Below are 10479 nucleotides of genomic sequence, written 5' to 3'. Positions count from 1 at the left end.
CCAAACTGGTTGGACCGAATCTAGGGTTCGATCATGGCTGAATGTCAGCCCTAATTTTCCCACTAATTAAATGTTTAATTCGGCCCAACTTGTAAAGGCCCAATTTTAAGTTTATAAAACTGCTAAAAGCCCACTTTGCGGATAAAGCTATATGGGCCAAACTGATCAACCCAAATTCAGCCCATATACCTAGATAATATTAATGTTTAATATTATGGATTTAAAATGGGCTTCAAATGGGCTTTACAGATATTTAATTATTGGATCAATTTATCATTGCATGTGATGTATGGATGTGTGATGTGCTACGTATATGAGCCATAAGTGCTTGGCCCATGCAGAATCGATAGTGGCTCTTCCGCACACCATGGCTGAATGCACATCATTGCCATGGTGTCCCTTTTCGTCATTGGATGACCTCCCTCAATGGTGGGTCCCACACCTCATGGAGAGGTTACATGTGGAACCCTATCTGATTTGGGTCCACCGAAATCTGGCTTTATGAATGTCAGTGGGAGCCACTTTGGTTTGACCTAGATCAAACTAGGGCATAATTGATTGTTCCCTCCAGTTAATATGAGTGCATGTGATAGAGAGATTCATATGATGAACTCTCTAAAGGCCTTCCAACATTAGCATGAGGATCGGTCCTTTAATAATGAGGAAACACACAAGAAAATGGGCTATCCATTTGTTGTTGGGCTTGTCTAAGTGTTTCATAAGATGATAGGGGCGTCATAGACCGATATGACAGGGGCTTCACCAGAAAATGGGAACTCTCTCACGGTACCTTGGCGTTCACGAATATGATGGGTAAGCACTCACTGGACAGAAAGGTTTACCTGAAAAAAACTTTGAACCTTGTTTGACAGAGGCCAAAGGGAAAGCTCATATGATGAGTGGATATGATCCTTCACAGAAAGGTGGTGGGGTTATGCAATTGAAACAGTTGGCTCCATGCACCCTATGTGATTGCCCACATTTCCAGAGACAACTCGTAGTCTCCGTCACTGAGATAGGAGGGAAATCTCAGAGATGAATAAATGGGAATGGAGCGAAGATTGAAAGTCATATCTATGTAATGAACATGAATCAAATTAGGTTGTGGACTGATGTTTGTTTTTTTATCAGAAAATGAAAAATGGACAATTTGCAAAGCTTCTTGATGACAACAGCTGAAGGGCCCAAACTATGTCGACTGGTATAGGAAACTTATGCTGGTCCTAACTTCTGAAAAGTTAGACAAAGTGGCTAAAAATCCTGCCCCGGAGCGTCTAGGTGATAGGGCTTCTGAGGCCCGAAGGAGAGACTATCAGGACTGGAAGGAGAAAAACTCCATTGCCCGGTGTTACATCATTGCCTCATTGGACAATCCAATACAGAGGCAGTTTGACCAGATCGAACTTGCCAAGGATATATTGGACAGTCTCATGATGATGTATGAAGAGCAGAATTGTTCTACTCGGCAGAAGGTCTTGAAACAGTTCATGACCGCACAAATGTCCAAAAGGCAACAAGTTCATGACCATTGTCTTTGGATGATGGGCTACATCAATGAGCTTGAAGCTCTTGGATCCGGGCTGGACCTTGCGACCCAGATAGACACTAACCTAAATTCCTTGCCTCCTTCCTTTAATCCGTTCATCATGATCTATAACATTAACAAGCTAAATGTCAGCTTACAAGAGCTTAGCAATATGTTGCAATGAGCAAAAGAACTGATTAAAAAGGATGAGCCTGTAGCTATGCTTGTTGAAGCTAGAAAGATAGGCAAGAGAAAGAGGAAGACAAAGAAGCCTTAGAAGAAAGCCACTAAGGGTAAGAAGCAGAAGAAAGATAGCATCGGATGCCTATCACTTCTGCAAGAAGACAGGCCACTGGAAAAGAAATTGTCCTGCTTACCTGGAATCCAAGAAAGGTAATTTCGAATCTTGTGTTATAGAAATCAATTTATTGGTAGCTTCTGCATCCTAGTGTATTGACTCTGGAGCTTCAACTCATGCGTGTAACTCACTATAGGGGTTCATGGTAAGCAGAAGGCTGAGTGAAGGAGAAGTTATGCTCTACTTGGGGACTTCTGCAAGATGTATAGGCACTACTTACAGACTTCTACAAGGTAAGTAGATGCCTGAAAAATGTACAGGCACACTTGACCTTATATATACTGATGAATGTGGTCCCCTAAGTGTTAGGACACGGAATCAACACATGTATTTCATCACCTTTACAGATGATTTCTCACGATATGGTTACATGTACCAAATGAGAGATAAGTCTGAATCCTTTGAAAAGTTCAAAGAGTTCAGACAAGAGGTTGAGAAACAGTTGGGGAGAGAAATTAAAGCCCTTCAATTTGATCGAGGTGGTCATTATCTCTCTGAAGAATTCAATGACTACTTAAATGACAATGGGATAGTATCACAATTGGCTCCTCCTACTACACCACAACTTAACAGTGTTTCAGAGAGGAGGAATAGGACCTTATTAGATATGGTTCGGTCACTTCTCATACACTCAGAGTTATCCACATCTTTTTGGGGTTACGCATTAGAGACTGCGATTTACGTGTTGAATCGGGTTCCAACCAAATCCGTTCCGAACACTTCATATGAACTTTGGACCAGAAAGAAACCAAGTATTAGACACTTGAAGATTTGGTGTTGTCCAGCACACGTTAAAAGAACGAGTGCAGACAAGTTGGAATCCAAGACTAGTCATTGCCTATTTGTAGGCTACCCAAAAGGCTCTATGGGTTACCTATTCTATGACCCAAGTGAGCAGAAGGTGTTCTACAGCCGAAATGCACAATTCTTGATAACCGATTACATCCTGGACACACATCATCAGGAAGTAGTTCTTGATGAGGAAAGCTCAGGAGCAATGGGAGATGTCCCACAAGTTCCAAGTAGTGACCAACCTAGAAGATCCACTCAGGTATCCAGGCCACTAGTCCGTTACGGTTATGACCAGGATAGTTACCTAGTGAAAACCTTGACTAGTGAGGAGGATCCCGTAACTTATGCGGAAGGTATGTTGGACATAGATTCCTAGAAGTTGGTGGAGGCAATGAGAGCTGAGATTGACTCAATGGAAACCAATGGAGTCTAGACTCTAGTAGATCTGCCCTCCGGGGTAAAAGCAATTAGTTGCAAATGGATTTACAAGAGGAACAAGAGCCCCAATGGTTGGGTTAAGACCTTCAAAGCTCGTCTGGTGGTGAAAGGGTACAATCAGAAAGAGGGCATCGATTATGAGGAAACCTTTCCACCTGTGGCCATGCTTAAAACCATTAGGATCCTACTAGCTGTAGCATCATACCATGATCATGAGATTTGGTAAATGGATGTCAAAACTGCATTCCTGAATAGAGATCTTATTGAAGATATCTATATGCAACAACCGCAAGGCTTCATTGCTGCCGGTCTGGAACACATGGTATGTAAAGTTAATAGATCCATTTATGAACTTAAGCAAGCTTCTAGAATTTGAAACATCCATTTTGACTCTACTGTCAAACCGTTTGACTTCAAGCAGAATCCGAATGAACCCTGTGTTTACAGGAAGTATAATTGGGATAAGGCGACCTTCTTGGTTCTGTATGCAGATGACATTCTACTCATTGGGAATGATGTAGGAATGTTAACTATGGTGAAAATATGGCTTTCACAACAATTCTCCACAAAAGATCTTGGAGAAGCCTCTTTTATACTAGGTCTTCGACTTTATAGAGATAATTCAAAATGGATAATAGGATTATCCCAATCTACTTACATTGACAAAATAGTCAAAAGATACAGCATGGAGAACTCCAAGAAAGGAAATGTTCCTTTCAAGCACGGAGTCACTCTCTCCAAAAAGATGTCTTCCAATACCTTTGAGGAGATTGAGGGCATGAGAGACATTCCCTATGCCTCTGCCGTAGAGAGCATCATGTATGCCATGCTGTGCACTCGTCTTGACATAGCTCAGGCATTGAGTGTGGTAAGCAGATTCCAAGCCAACATAGGGCAGGAGCACTGGACTGTTGTGAAAAACATACTTAAGTACCTTCGAAGGACAAAAGAGTTTTGTCTGATATTCGATGATAGCTCACTACAGATCCAAGAGTATACTAATGCCGATTTCCAGTTGGATCCAAATGATAGAAAGTCTACATCTAGGTATGTTTTCATGATAGGATCATGTGTTGTTTCCTAAATGTCAGCAAACAGTGGTACTAAGTAGAAAATTAACAGTCCACAACCCAAGCCGAACGCATTGCCATAAGTGAGGCTACCTTATGAATGAAGGTGTTCATTCCTGAATTTTGAATTCAGCACATCACCCATTCCACTGTTGTGTGACAACAGGAGGTTGATGATCAGAGGTAGTATCAGCGGAAAATGTAGCAGACCCATTGACAAAGCCATTATCATAGAAAGTGTTTGAGAAACACATGGAAAGCATGAGACTCTGGCTTGTACCTAATTAGACCTAAGTGCAAGTGGGAGCTGTTAGACAGTTTTGTATGCCCTTAGCTTCAATCAGAATGATGTACATTATGAGTTTATTGTAAATGAATAAAAGTATATATTTGATTCATGTTCCTTTGGTGTGTTTCTGTGTAATACCCTTAAACTGGACACATAATGAGACTCGTGTTAGTTTTGAATGTTCACAGCTAGTGGGTCAGTCTGGGGAGACCTATCCTGATAAGGCTAACAGTGATGTGCCACCAAGTCGGTTGGGGTGGTCTATCTTAGCCGCTAGGGTGAGACCCAAGGCATATGCAGTGTAGGATTAATTGAATCTTTGAACCGGACCAGTTTCCAGTATTACCCTGGACCTTGGAGATTAATGGGCAAAACTGGAAAGTTACACCCGACCCCTAGACTCGATTATGATACTGCACTAGGTGTCAGATTGGCCTGTCTTTGATGTACCAATCAGTGAGATCCTTAGCGGGGGTCAAAACCTGGGTTTGTTGGGACTGTTTGAGAATTCATCTGAGTGGGTGATCATAGTGACAGGATCAGCCCCTTTATTGGACAAAGGTAATGATCGGGGATGCACTCTCTCTGATGGAAACCAAGACTGCCGGTAGCCAATTTCAATCTTTGAGATTTGTTTTTGCAAAATGTATTTTATATGAGATATAAAGTATATACATATTATGGTTTCCAAAATGTTTGCAAAAGGTTTTAATTCCCAGGATCCATATAAGCAGAGAGTGCGACATTGTTCCTTGCAGCCGAGGGAGAGGTCCTCTCTTGTCGGGCAGTGTTTGATCATTATGAACTGAGAGGTTAAGTGTAAGACCATTGAAGATAATACCTGATGGGCTAATCTTGCATCTGCCCACAATCCCTGGGTTTTACAAGGTGGCTTGGCCTAGGGGCCACTTAGGGTAAGTGTTGGGCCCATAGAGCCCATATGATGGGTTTCAGGGGGTGCACTGTCCATAACAGTGTATTCGGCCGGTGGAGCGTGCATTTGGTGTATTTAAGAAGCGCAAGGCCATCCTAGACTCCACCCAACAATTAGATTTCCCTACACAGGTTAAGATTGTAATTGCATGTTGTGTCCTTCATAATCACATAAGGGGCATTGGTCCAAATGATGCAGAAACTTGACAAGGTATTCAGAAAACAAATACATGCAACTCCAATGCCAGTAGTAGTGAGCCCATCTTATTTCTTTTTGTTCTTCCTATCTAAAGTAAAAGAAAGTTTAACTTCAAAGTTCCAACAATCCAGAATAATGAAGCAAGCCACAGAACTTGAAAAGCCTCAATATCATTGGTACCAGACAAATCATGTAACTGTTGCAGCCTTAACAAAAGGTACGAGGTAATTACTTGCAATTTTTTTGGTTGCAAAATATACAACCAAAACAAATTTGAGAATCTATTAAACAAAATGAAAGGAAAATTTTCATGACATCAACAAACAAATACCATGCCCTTTTGTATAATCCCATCCTAAGCACATACCTCATCAATCCTAGATTGAAGGGCTGCAAGACAATTTCTTTTGCCCTCAATCTTAGTAGCATTTTCCATAGACTATTGGTCCTTTGGTGAAACAAGCCAAGAACCTTACCAACTGAGCCAGTTTGAACCATCAACCAAAACATGTTGTTAAATTTCTGATTTTAAGATTATGTTTTCATCTTGTTATTTAATATCATGTTACATGAATTATATGATATCAATCTTTGATTCCAAACTAGTCTTTCGGTATCCCAGAATCTGTTGCACCTTGGGTTTTCTCTATGGAATAAAAATTTTACCTTACTTTTCAAAAAGAAATGAATTATATAATATCTTTACTACAAAATCCATTTTTGTTTTGAAAACTATAATTTTGATTATTTTAAAATATGATTTTTTTTTAAATAAAACCAACATGCTTTTGATATTCAAAACAAAAACACAGTTCAAGAACGGATTCTTTTATGCATGGTAATGCAGAAAATTCAAAAATAAATGAAAACAAAAACATTCATATTAATTTCTACACAAGGAATTTCCCATATCACATGATCTTTTCTTGGGGATTATTTCTGATGTAGTTTTGGTTATGTTTATTTCCAAAGAATGATGGAGGATATAGAGACCATTCTTAAGTTTTTCGTGTGTAAGGAATTTGTTATTTAGTTTAATAATAATCGTATTACTAAACAAAATAAAATAACCATCCTTGCATAATTTCGAAATAAAAATTAAATTTCTTGTCAAAGAGGGTACATAAAGACAATCTTTAAGTTCTTCTCTGAAAACTAGATCTACAGTTCCTATAGTTGTAGCTGTTGTGGCTTCCTGACCCGAAGGGAGGCATGGTTTATGGATATGGAGTTTGGAGTCGCCACCTAAATTTTTGGAATTGAGAATTTAGGAATACCTGGGATTTTTCAAGAAAAACATTTTGTTTTCTTGGTGACTCGTTACCAAATGGGGATGAGATTCTTTGGGTCCAAGGACTAAGGTATGGTGTAGGAAGGTGTTAGGCACCCCACACATGGCCGGTTAAACCGGCCTCTACTTCACCAAAGTTCCAAGGAAAACTTAACAATTTTGGGCCTGAATTATTTGTTGAAATGAACATGCATTCATTAAACATGATAAGAGGAACACAAAATTAAACGAAACATTAAGACAAAGTAACATAAAAAGAAAGCTAGAGAATGAATGGACTAGCTAAAGGATAAGCTAAATTTCAAAAAAAAAAAAATCATGTAAACTAGTAAACAAGTCATGAGCTCAACTATATTAAAAAGAGTCAAGAATCCAATTGACCACTAAATAACCAACAAACTAAAGAAGGATGATTAAAATGAGATATTCTATTAAGAAATGGATAACTAACAAAAACAAACAAGTAAAGAAAATATCTTCTACAACTACATATAAAAGAACGAGTTAATGGATGCTGTAAGTCGGACTAGTACACCTAAAAAAACTAGATTGACCTAATAATGGAGGATTCTTGTAACATGAAGGATGCATGACTTAAAAAAAAAGGAAAAAACTAGCTTTTCTAAAAAAGAGAAATTGGATGACAATTTTTTTTCCCTAATTTACCATTCAAAACAATGCTGAACATTCCCTAAACATGTAACATTCTCAATGACTTTAATGCATGAAAAGAAAAGATAATTTTAAAATGAAGTACTAAATGATTGTTTTAGGGTAAAATGAATAAAAACTAGGAATGCTCATGCTAGGTAAAAGTAAGCACTTAAGATCTAAAAATGATATTCATCGTCAGATGGCTACTAGGCCAATCCTAAAAACATTTCTAATTTTAAAAATATGAACCAAATAAAGATATATTAATTGGTAAAAAAAATGCAACAAACATACCTCAATAATGTTTTCCACCCACCAAAGATAGACATTGCTCGTTTAGCCATATGTCCAGCAATTCATGAATTTGGAACCAATGATTTCAACAAGGGAAATCTCTTCGAATGCAACCCTTTGATCACCTCTTGCACCATGAATACACATCGACTTCAAGATCATTTTAAAAGGATAACGATGAGGAGTATATGGCCCAAATGACTTAAGAAGATTTTTGTAAACTATTTTTCAGCATCCTCTCAAGTAAATCCTAAGCTTCGCTCCTATTTAAATGGACTCAAGACCAACTCTCAACTTTTGACTTGTTATCAAAAGGACTTAGAGTGATTTTGGAGTGTTGGAATGTGGCCCAATATGGGAGAAAACGTTGCTGTTTATCTGTTGCAATGTTGTTGCTTCAAGAATGCTTTTAGTTTTGAGAGGGGAATGGAGGACTGATATGGGTGATAAGGGAAATCAATGGCTGATGTTTAAATGATTTTTGGAGGGAGATTGATTGAGAGAATGGGCTGTCAAGACAGCTTTGTGAGAAATTTTCTCAATCAATCAAGACAAAGTGAAAGATTTCACTAATTTACCTAACTTGGACATTGCAAGGTTAGTGATTGGCTTGACTGATTGGAGGCTATAGCTGATCAAATCTTAGATTTTCAAGATTTTTCTAGAGGCTGAGGGGAGGTTTGGGTAGTGCAATGCCTTAGGTTCAAAGTTATTGTGAAGAGGATTCTAAATGGAGGGCCTGGATCGAATCTAGCTTTGGGTCTCAAGATGGAGGGGCTAACGGTGTTGGAATTGGATGGTCTTGGTACTGTTGGATTTGGAATTTTGAGATCTATCCATTTATAAGGTTGGATTTTAGATATTATAAGAGTTAGGATTTAGGATCAGAGATGATCCTCATAAGACGATCAGAATCGGTTCCGGTTTTAGGTCTTGAGATGAAGGGTAAGCAGTGTCAGATTTGGGGGCTCTTGGTGTTGTTGGATTTAGATTTTTGGGCTCTATGTACCTATGGCCTTGGATTTTGGATTTGATTTGAAATGAGGGTTAGGTTTAAAATGACTTCGATCGGATGATCAAAATTGATTTTAGCTTTGGGTCTTAGGATGAAGGGTAAGTGGTACTGGATTTGGGTGATCTTGGTGTCATTGGGTTTGGGCTTCTAGGCTCTACATACCTATGGTCTTGGGTCCTCGTGGCCCCAACTTTTGTAAAATTCCAAAAATACCCCCAGGTCGACCGCGAGGTTAGCTGAAAGCATGCTTTATGATTAAAGTGTTATAGAAAGACTGGAGAGTGCAAAATGGGGTGTCTACAGATTGCCTCTCTCTGTTAGAGGATGATAATCCGAACAATAAAGCATGAGGAGACAACCCACTTTTGCGCAAAAATGCGATGGAATGATTATCCTGTTCAAAAGAATGTTGCTCGAAAAGCTTTTTTCATGACAAAAGTGTTGATGATTGAAAGAAGATAATTATTTTTTATTGAAAATGATGCCCCTAGAATCTCCTCCTACGGCATGCTCTCATAGCTATCTAGCACTCATTTGGTTATTGAAAAAAGGATTGTCGTATGCAAGCCAATCTCCGGATCTTCCCGAAGGGGTTTCTGAAATGAAATCTCTCACCCACAATGTTTGTGTGGCTGTCTAGGACTATGGTCACCCCTGCAACAAAGGAATTATGGAATCTCTCGTTGGCCAATTCCTTGAGATTTTTTGGGATGCATGATTTGATAAATAAATGATGAAAAAGGAAAGATGACCTTTGTCAATGAGAAAACCTTTTTTGTAGAAAATTGTTGAGGGTAGGAATGTAATTCCAATGTATTTCCTTGTTAAGCATAAATGAAGGACATCCAATAAGTTCTCACACCTGGGCCATGCATGTTTGACATGGGCAAGTCAATATACATTGCTATTTGGGCATTTGGCTTTGAAGTCCAAAATATGCTTTGATGTTGGGTGTTGGGTCAACCACCTAATATAAAGATTAGGGGCGTCTGGGATTCAAGACTCCTATAATGGATGAAAAAAAAATGATTGTGGTGCTATTGATGCTGATATGAAGATGAGATAATACAAATGAGAATATGCTTGAGTTGACGATTGCATACTTAGCTTACCTGTGTTAACGCTTGATGGTTGATGTTGTTGGTTGTAGATGATATGCCTTGGAGATGTATAATGGAGTAAATGGTGGTGATGAACTATATGAGATGCTAAGAATACTTCTTTTTTTGTTTTACTCAATGTGAATGCATGCCTTGGTGGAAACACTTTTTTTTTGTTGTTGGGACCTTTTTGCTTTAGAAACATTGCTTGAGTTATTGAACTATTATTAGCATATTGCACATAAAGAACTGATTAGAACCACTGGCTTAGAAGCTTAGTCATTTCCTCAAGATATACACATTACCTAGATCTGCCTAGGTCTAGGCCTTGTCAAAAGTTTAGTCATTCACGATTTCCCTGATTTTGGATCATATTCTTCGTAAACTCATCTTGGAGGGATATGGACATCATTGCTAATTCGTTAATTATTTTGTGCCTCATGCCCTTTCAAGTTTTCATCTAGCAGGCTTATTTCTCCATTTTTTTCTTTTTTTTTTTTTGCATCCCCTATCTTTTCCCT

The sequence above is a fragment of the Nelumbo lutea genome, chromosome 7 (genome assembly GCF_056320005.1).
Source record: "Nelumbo lutea isolate HS-2025 chromosome 7, American lotus-T2T, whole genome shotgun sequence".
NCBI classification, from domain to species: domain Eukaryota; kingdom Viridiplantae; phylum Streptophyta; class Magnoliopsida; order Proteales; family Nelumbonaceae; genus Nelumbo; species Nelumbo lutea.
Note: the sequence above shows the minus strand (reverse complement) of the source record.